General features: G+C 45.7%; 1 pseudogene; it reads left to right on the plus strand.

Annotated features, from left to right (window-relative positions):
* The first annotated feature begins 272 nt into the window (after positions 1-272).
* LOC112079564 (rho GDP-dissociation inhibitor 1-like) lies at positions 273-4,511 on the plus strand (annotated as a pseudogene).
* Positions 4,512-10,151: the final 5,640 nt, after the last annotated feature.

A 10,151-nucleotide genomic window follows, 5' to 3' on the forward strand; every position in this document is an offset into this window, starting at 1 on the left:
CAGAGGACAGTCAGAGACACAGAGGACAGTCAGAGACCAGACACAGAGGACAGTCAGAGACACAGAAGACAGTCAGAGACACAGAGGACAGTCAGAGACACAGAGGACAGTCAGAGACACAGAGGACAGTCAGAGACCAGACACAGAGGGACAGTCAGAGACACAGAACTTGAGAACAATATGGATATCATCTGCAGTTTGGCTGTTGTGTTTGAATATTGAAGTGATAACCTCATCTGTTGACCTCATGTTGTCATGGTGTTGACCTGCAGGGGACCTGGAGGCTCTGAAGAAGAAGAGTTTCACTATGAAGGAAGGAGTGGACTACAGAGTGAAGATACACTTCAAGGTAAGAGCCCTCTCCTCCTCCTCCCCTCTCCTCCTTTCTCCTGGACTACAGAATCAAGATACACGTTAAGGTGAGAACATCTCTATCACGACTCAGGATATGATGCAGATGGAGACACAGGAGTCGGATGGTTCGGGTCTCAGAATATTTATTATAACAAAGGGACAGATAAAGGGCAGGTCGAGGGCAGGCAGAGGTTCGTAGTCCAAGGCAGAGTCAATCAGGGCCAGAACGGCAGGCAGGCTCAGGGCCAGAACGGCAGGCAGGCTCAGGGCCAGGACAGGCAGGCAGGCTCAGGCTCAGGACAGGCAGACAGGTTGGAACCGGGAAGACTAGGAAACAAGAACTTGAGAAGAGGAGAAACAGGAAACACGCTGGTAAGACCTGACAAACCAAGATGAACTGGCAACAGACAAACAGAAAATGCAGGTATAAATACCCAGGGGATAATGGAGGAAAATAGGAGACACCTGGTGGGGGATGGAGACAAGCACAACACTGGTGAAACAGATCAGGGATCAATCTCCTCTTCACCTTTCTGTTCTGCTCTGTTCTGTTTGGCATTTCACTGTAAGGTCTACACCTGGTGTATTCAGCATTTCACTGTAAGGTCTACACCTGGTGTATTCAGCAATTTCACGTAAGGCTCAACACCTGTGTATTCAGCATTCACTTGTTAAGTCAACCCTGGTTATCAGCATTTCATCTGTAGGTCAATAACACTGGTGTATTACAGCAATCTTCACCTGTAAGTCTACACCATGGTTATTCAGCATTTCACTGTGATGGTCATACACCGGTGTATTCAGCATATTCACTGTAAGGGCTACACCTCGGTGTATTCAGCAATCTTCAACTGTAAAGGTCTAACACTGGGTGTAGTTCAGCATTTCAGTTGATGTCTTCACACCTGTGTATCAACATTTCACTTTGCAAAGTCTAACCTGGTGTATTAGCATTTCACGTAAGGTCTACACTGTATATATCCGCATTTCACTGTAAGGTCTAACACTGGTTATTCGCATTCACATTAAGGCTCAACACACTCGGTGTATTCAGCATTTCACTGTAGGCTACCACCTGTTGTTATCACGCATTTCATGTAAGGTCTACACCTGGTATATTTCAGCATTTTCACTGTAAGTCTACACCTGTTGTATATCAGCATTTCATGTAAAGGATCTAACACCTGTGAAATTCAGCATCTTCACATGTTAACGGTCTACACTGATGTATTCAGCATTATAGCTGTAAGTTACACCTGGTGCTATTCTGCGCATGTGACTAATACATTTGATTCTATTTGAATATATTTTATTTTATTTTTTTACCCAATTTGTTACCTAAATCAATTGCGTGATGACATTTTGTGTTGATTTTAAATTAGTTGCGACACTTCAACCAAATGTAAATAAGTTAAAATAAGACATCTGTGTTCAGTCTGAAGAAGTTGTAGGTGACGTTGAAAAGTAGTGAGAAAATGGAGAGTGATTGATGTTGTTTAGGCCCATTCTAATGGATGGTGACAGTGCATGACAGTTCTACTTGGGAATGAAAGATCTAGTTGATATGACAATTATTATGGAGTCAGATGAAAACTCTGAGATACTCTGGTCTAGGCTGGGATTCAAACCTATTGCACATTGCCGACAGGCACCTTTTAAAGGAATGATCCCGGGGGGACAGAGGACTGTATTCACCAAGCAACCCTCCTCCCCCTCCTCCCTCCCTCTCCCCCTCCCCCGTCCCTCAGACTCACCAAGCAGCCTCTCTCCCTCAGACTCACCCAAGCAGCCCTCTCTCCCTCAGACTCCACAACAAGCAGCCTCTTCCCTCAGACTCACCAAGCAGCCCTCTCTCCCTCAGACTCACAAGCAGCCCTCTCTCCCTCAGACTCACCAAGCAGCCCTCTCCCTCAGACTCACCAAGCAGCTCTCTCCCCTCAGGACTCACACCAAGCAGCCCTCTCTCTCCTCAGACTCACCAAGCAGCCCTCTCTCCCTAAGCTCACCAACAGCCCTCCTTCCCTCAGACTCTGCAGTGGGACACCTGGAGAGGAAGAGTCAACTGCAGCTGGGAACAGTGATGCAGGAATGGTAGAGTAGGCCTTGGCTAGGGCACTACTTCAGACCAAGGCCTATAGGCTAAGGGGCACTACTTTAGACAGGTCTATAGGCTAAGTGCCCTGGGTAAAACGTTGGCACTGAATAGGGAGTAGGGTGTCATTTGGGACAAAGCTGTATAAAGTTGACTCTTGATGAGACTTTATATAAGAAAGCTCTCCTTTCCTCTCCTCTCCTCTCAATCCCTCCTCTCCCCTCCTCCACTTTCCACTCTACTCTCTCCCCTCCTCTCCTCTCCCCTCCTCTCACCTCCCCCTCTCCTCTCCTCCATATAAGTTCATACTGTGTTTAAATGCACTACAGATTTCCAGTTCCAATTAATTTACATTGTTTATTTATTGCTCCTGATAACTCTCCTCCCCTCCTCCTCTCCCCTTCCCTCCTCTCCTCCCCTCCTCCTCTCCCCTTCCCTCCTCTCCTCCCCTCCTCCTCTCCCCTTCCCTCCTCTCCTCTCCAGGTTAACAGGGATATTGTGTCTGGGCTGAAGTACGTCCATCTGACCTACAGGAAAGGAATCAGAGGTAAGGAGGACCCCATTTTRTGCCAAGCTGTGGATACGCTGTGCTGTTTAGACCCATAGACCGTGTCAGTTTCTGATACATACACCTAAACCCTGGCTAGCAAGGGTGCAACTGAGCTGCCATTTTATTTGTTGTCATCGACACAAGACATCACAGTTTCCACACGTACACCTAATTCCGGGATAACAGCGATGCAACTGAGCTGCCATTTTGTGTGTTTTCATCGACACAAGACGTCAGTTTCCCCCACATACACTTAAAACCTGATTACCAACTGTTCAACTGAGCCGCCATTTGCTGGGCGTCACTACACAAATTGTCACAGTTTCCCCCACATTCACCTAAAACCTGGCTAGCAAGTGTGCAACTGAGCGTCCATTTTGTGTCGTGCAGTGGACAAGGCGTTGTACATGGTGGGCAGCTACGGGCCACGGGTGGAGGAGCACGAGTTCATGACCCCGGTGGAGGAGCGCCCAAAGGCATGATTGTCAGAGCAGCTACCACATCAAGTCCCACTTCACCGATGACGACAAGACCGACCACCTCTCCTGGAGTGGAACCTGGATCAAGAAGGACTGGGACGAATGAGAGACCTCATTCCTCTCTCCCTCCTCCCTCTCCTTGTGTCTCCACCTCTCCCTTTCCCTTCCTTTTACCCCTTCTCTCCCCTGTCTCCCCCACTTTCATCCCTCTCTCCCTCCATCAAGAAGGACTGGGATAGATAAAGACCTCATCCCTCTCTCCATGCTTCCTCTTCCCGGTCTCCCCTTCCCTCCTTCTCTCCTCTTCATTAAGAAGGACTGTCTCTCCTCTTTCTTCCTCCCCCTCCTCTCCCCCTCCCCCTCCATCCTTCCCTCTCCCTCCTCTCCCCCCTCCCTCAAGCCCACCTGTATAATAGTAAAAGACAGAGACCGGTATGAAAGGTGTAAACAGGAAGTTAGGTTAGACACGGTCTAGAACGAGACAGAGAGGATGTGGGTCATAAACCAAACCAGTATACATCATAGTAGACAACCGAACATCGTGGGCTACATCCCAAAATGCCCCCCTATTCCCTATATAGTCACTACCCACAGGGCTCTGGTTAAAAGTAGTGCACTATGTAGGGAATAGGGCCATTTGGGAGGCAGAGGGTATGAGCTGTAGGTGGAGATCCACTTGTCTACCTGTGATGTAATCTGATGTTCTCCACTACAGTGTGTTAACTGAAGGGGATCAGATGAAGTTAAACACGTGGGACTCATCAACAGTGAAGTGGAGTATGGAGATGTATTTACACCCCATAGTTGTGAGAGGTACATTCTAGAAGGTTATTCTAAAGTGTTCTATTCTGGAAATTGCCAGTTCAACAAGGTTTCAAGGAGCAGCCCTTTGTAATGTTAGTTATCAGTTAGAATTTGACAACAGCGTGTCTCATATCCTCAAGAAGTTACCATCTTCTAAGTTCTACATCTAGAATGACCATCTTCTAAGTTCTAGTTCTAGAATGATCATCTTCTAAGTTCTACATCTAGAATACATCTTCTAAGTTCTAGTTCTAGAAATAACATCTTCTAAGTTCTAGTTCTAGAATGACCATCTTCTAAGTCTACATCTAGAATGACCATCTTCTAATTTCATCTAGAATGACCATCTTCTAATTCTAGTTCTAGAAAAGACCATCTTCTAAGTTCTACATCTAGAATGACCATCTTCTAAGTTCTACATCTAGAATGACATCTTCTATTCTAGTTCTAGAATGCACTTCTATGCTACTTCTAGAATGACCTCTTCTAAGTTCTCATACATCTAACCATCTTCTAAGTTCTGTTTAGAATGACCATCTTCTAAGTTCTACATCTAGAATGACCATCTTCTAAGTTCTAGTTCTAGAATGACCATCTTCTAAGTTCTAGTTCAAGAGATGATCTTATCTCAGTTTGCTCTTTACATCTGCATTTCTGTTACTGTGTCTTTCAGTTGCCTTCTGTCTCTGTTATACTTGACACACCTGAGCTGTTATTGGATTAATGTAAAACAACATGGTTTCACACTGTCTGGAGGTGTTTTACAGGGAAGAGGGGTTACCATGGTAACATATCAACAGACAACTGTTGTTTTCTCAGGTTTGTCCTTATATTTGCTCTATTTTTCAATGCTKCTTGAATGTCATTTTCCCCAATGTCTGCCTTTGCCTTTGCATATTGAGAGAGTTGCTCTTTAAAAGATAAGCCATTCACCATGTATCAACCATCTTCCATTAAACATCATGTGAACATCATGAGGAAACCTGTTGTCTGGCTATGATGAAGAACATGTGATTGTGATGTGTACAATATGTTCTGTAGTAGTCGCTACAGAACAAAGCCCATTGGAAGTAGCCTACACAGTGTCTTTACCTCTCTGGCAGGTAGCGGCCCTGAGACATCTCTATACAGTAGAGGGTCAACTGGGTTTGAGGTTTAGTATCTTAATGGGCGCCATGTTAGCACCCGAAGTATCATGACATGATTATTCCAGTCAGAATGTAAATTAGAATGTAATGATGGTGATTGGTTAGCCTGGGTATCAGTATGTTTGTTCCATCATGTCAATCCTCGCCACTTCTTGGCATCCGAACATGACAATGAATGGAATGATGGCACACACTGATCTGGGAGCAGCAGGTTAGACACTGATCTGGGAGCAGCAGGTTAGACACTGATCTGGGAGCAGCAGGTTAGACACTGATCTGGGAGCAAAACTCTCTTTGGTAAAAAAGCGACAGCATGATCGAGTCTCCATAACGCATGAGAAGACTCATATCCTATGTTTGTACCTTTATAGAGAGGTTAATTACCATGTGCAGCTACTGCCTCATTTCGCAGAGTAACACTACTGAACACCTCTGTTGCGCTTGCTTATATAAGTGTGTTAAACCGAACCCATAGAGAGTCAATTCTATTCCTTTATAAGTTTATTACTGTACTGGTCTCCAACCGTGTGTGGATACTAACCTGGAACCCTCAGAGATAGAATGTTCTACCAGTTTACTTATAACCGTTTTATATTCTGTCCCAATTTAATGTCATTGACGTGATTAACAGCGACTGGAACCGATAGAGAGGTCATCTTCTCGTCTCGACGCCTTTATAAGAGTGTTAACTTGCAAACCCCTGAAAACCACATTGTAGAAGATAAGTCAATCAGTTTTTATTCATGGGGTTTTTGGTCACCTTTTAGGGTGTCTTTACGCGAGACCGTGAACGACATGTGTGTATAATGATCCAGTTTTTTAACTGTCTGGATCACCTGGTCTTCCAGGCCCGAAATCAATGAGTGTGAATCCTCTGAGTTTCCTCTTTATATTTCTGTATTAACTGAGTGTTTGTCACCTTATGAAACAACTGGCGTGTTAAGATCCCATAGAAGACCGAGTAATTTCTAGACAATTATTTATATCCCTGGGTACTTTTATAGTGTGGGGTCCTTTCTTACAACCTGAACACTGGGTTGATACAGTCTTACTGGTGTTCACTTATTTCTATTTTATTGTAATAAGTCTTAAAACAACTGACACTAACCTTAGAAGTAGGAGAGGTCATTCTATTTACTCTGTTATAAATGGAGTCGTTGTTGTTTCTGTATATAACATAAGTACCCATTACTAGAGTGCCATATTTCTTAACTGAGAACTTTCCATGATTTATAGGAGAGGTGCTTTATAAGTCGTCTATAGAAGTATTGTTCATAACATAATTCCCTATTGAATAGCACGTGTTAACTGACTCAAGAAGTATGTCATTCTAGTCGTTTGCCCCTTCTCTACTAGAGTGTTAAACCTGCGATCCAGACGCCAGGATGTGCGATCTTTCTCTAGTCCCATGTCCCCTCTAGGTGGCTACATGTTGTGGTGGTGGTAGAGAATACATCCGGAATACGCTCAATAAGTGAGAGGTTGACATAGTTGTTGTCCCTCCCAGAATCTATTCAAGGAATGGCGTGTGTATATCCGGCAGCATATCAATGCGAATTAGATGAGAGGTACACTTTTCTGGTGTTAATTCGGTAACCAGGGGAATACACTATATAATATCAACAGGAGTATGTGAACACAACTTCAAATGAGTGGAATCGGGCTGTTTCAAGCCCACCCTGTTTGCTGACAGGTGTATAAAAATTTCGAGGCAGACAGGCCATTGCAATCTCCATAGACACCATTGCAGTAGAATGCCTTACTGAAGAGCTCAGGACTTTCAATGTGCATCCGTCATAGGATGCCAACATTTCCAACAGTGTACGTTCGTCAAACTTCTGCCTGCTTAGAGCTGCCCGGTCAACTTGTAAGTGCTGTTATTGTGAAGTGGGAAAGTCTAGGACCTCACAGAACGGACTGCCGAGTGTATGGAGATTCATGACTGTGTGTTCGATTTCCATACACACGTCAGCAACTGGGTGTGGCTGAAATAGCTAATCCGCTCATTTGAAAGGGTGTCCACATACTTTTGTATATATAGAGTGTCCCTTCACTATCGTCGCTTATTTCAGTGCCTTGTTGAATGATGTTCGTCCACATGTTCAGACAGACAGGAAGTGGCTGATTAAATCACCTTTATTAAAAGATACAAGATGCTGGAAAATACAACACTTTAGGATGCAGCAGTATTTTACACACAGGCCAAGGCTTGTGCGCCAACCAAACTCACAGAGGCTGTTCCAAAATGGCCCCTTATTCACTATATAGTGCACTACCTTTAACCAGACGCCTATTTCCCACTATATAGTGCTAAACTCCTTCTAACCAGAGCCCTATTCCCTATACTTAGTGCACCTAGGCTTTTAACCAGAGCCCTATTCCCTATATATGCACTACCTTTACCAGAGCCCTATTCCCCTATTAGTGCAACTCTTTAAACAGAGCCCTATCCCTATATAGTGCACTACTTTAGACCAGAGCCCTATTCCCTTATATAACTGCACTACTTTGACCCCGAGCCCTATTCCCTATATAGTGCACTATTTTAACTAAAAGCCTGTATAGCCAGACAACACAATCATGCTGTATACATCTGAAATCTAACATTCGTTTTGTCCTGTTAACACCCTGTGAAATGACCTCTCTAATGGGTCAGGTTAACACTCTATAAAGGGAATAGAAGTGAGGCGTCGTCGGTAGGTGGTTGCAGGTTAACCACTGCTTAGGTAGGAGAGGAGGAGGGCGGAGGGGAGGGGGGACGTGGCGGGCGTGGGGCGTGGGGGTGGGTCGGGGGGGGAGTGGAAGCGGGCAGGGGCTAGTAGAAGGAACAGGGAGAGCGTGACTCGGGTCGGATATGGGTGGTGTCAGGGGGGGGGGTGTAGGAGCTGGGAGGGACGGACTGGGGGAGAGTGAGGGGTGGCGGTGGGAGAGGGAATGAGAGAGGGAGATGACTCTCTTGGAATGCGCAGGTTAAGAGTATCGAACGTCACGGAAGGGTAATGAGAATGACTCCTCTAGGTGTGAGCGGACTGCTATAGGAAGGAAGAGTAGAAGGGACTCGCGTGAGTGGGTGGGAGAACGAGCGTGGCTATTAGAGGGAATGAGGATGCTCGCTAGAGAGTGGGTCGCGTGAGTGTAAGCACTGGGGCTATAAGAGGAGAGTAGGGAATGAGGCTCTCTATGGGGGTGGTCGGAGGGTTGAGACATGCAGGCTAGTAAGAAGGGGAAAGGGAGATTAGCGTGCTGGCTAGTGGGGTTCGAGGTTAGACGGACTCGATAAAGGGTGGAGAGCAGAATGACTGCTAGTGGGGTCCAGTTAGACGACTCTAGGTAGAAGGGGAGACAGGAATGACTTGCTCTACGGGTGGCGGAGGGTTAGGAGCAGGCTGGCTATAGAAGGGGGAAGCAGAATCGACGATCTGAGTGGGTTCCAGGGTTAGACACGTCTATAGGGGAAGGGGAGATAGAATACTATCTATGGGTTCGAGGTGAACGACACTAAAAGGGAATAGAATGGACTCTCTATGGTCCAGGTTAACACTCTATAAAGGGAACAGAATGACTCTCTATGGGTCCAGGTAACACCTCTATAAAAGGGAATAGAATGACTCCTCTATAGGGTTCCAGCGTTAACACTCTATAAAGGGAACAGAATGACTCTCTAGTGGGTCCAGGGTTCACCACTATAAAGGGAACTAGAATGACTTCTCTATGGGTTCAGTTAAACGACGTGGCGGTATAAAGGGAATACGGGCATTTGAAGCGACAGCACAGTGAATCAATACAAGCTATGTGTTTGGATCATAATCCCCTGTAGAATATCTGCAGTATCCTTGCCAACCCATTTTAATCTGCATATTGGTTTTCTTTTCAAATCACACGTGACAGTAAAACAGTCTGAAAGAAAGAGATCTGAGACATGCAACACTCAACAAGCCCACATTACAGTTACGTCTGGGTTCACACCATTTTGAACGGCGTCATCAAATCTGTCATTATCATCAACACTTACAACACCAGAAGACTTTACACAATAGTGACAAGGCAGTTTTGACGTTTTTTGGGGAAAGGACAGAATCGATCAAATCTTGAAGACCACTCCACTGAGTTACATTACAGGACAAAAGGGTCACGTTATGATAGAACAGGGTTCTTTTTTGTTTGATTAGTGTGTTTCCGCAGTCAGTCGATGCCTTTAGGCCTCATGCTTGGTGTTAAAGGGGGACCGTGACCCTGAGCAACGAATACAACTACACTTCAGCAAACTAACCTCTGTGTTGGCACCAACGCTAACCTGCTGCTCCCAGATCAGTGTCTAACCTGCTGCTCCAGATCAGTGTCTATCCTGCTGCTCCCAGATCAGTGTCTAACCTGCTGCTCCAGATCAGTGTTAACCTGCTGCTCCAGATCAGTGCTCTAACCTGCTCCAGATCATTCTAACCTGCGTCCCAGAGTCAGTGTCTAACCTGCTGCTGCCATGCTGTCCCTTCCCAGATCAGTGTCTAACCTGCTGCTCCCAGATCAGTGTAACCGTGCGCTGCCCAGATCAGTGTCTTAACCTGCTGCTCCCAGATCAGTGTCTAACCCTGCTGCTCCCAGATCAGTATCTCAAAACCTGCTGCTTCCCAGAGTCAGTGTCTAACCGCTGCTCCCCAGTCAGTGTCTAACTGCTGCATCCCAGAATAGTGCTAAACGCTGCTCCCAGATTCAGTGGTCTAACCTGC

This window comes from Salvelinus sp. IW2-2015, unplaced genomic scaffold, assembly GCF_002910315.2.
Source record: "Salvelinus sp. IW2-2015 unplaced genomic scaffold, ASM291031v2 Un_scaffold8474, whole genome shotgun sequence".
Taxonomy (NCBI): Eukaryota; Metazoa; Chordata; class Actinopteri; order Salmoniformes; family Salmonidae; genus Salvelinus; species Salvelinus sp. IW2-2015.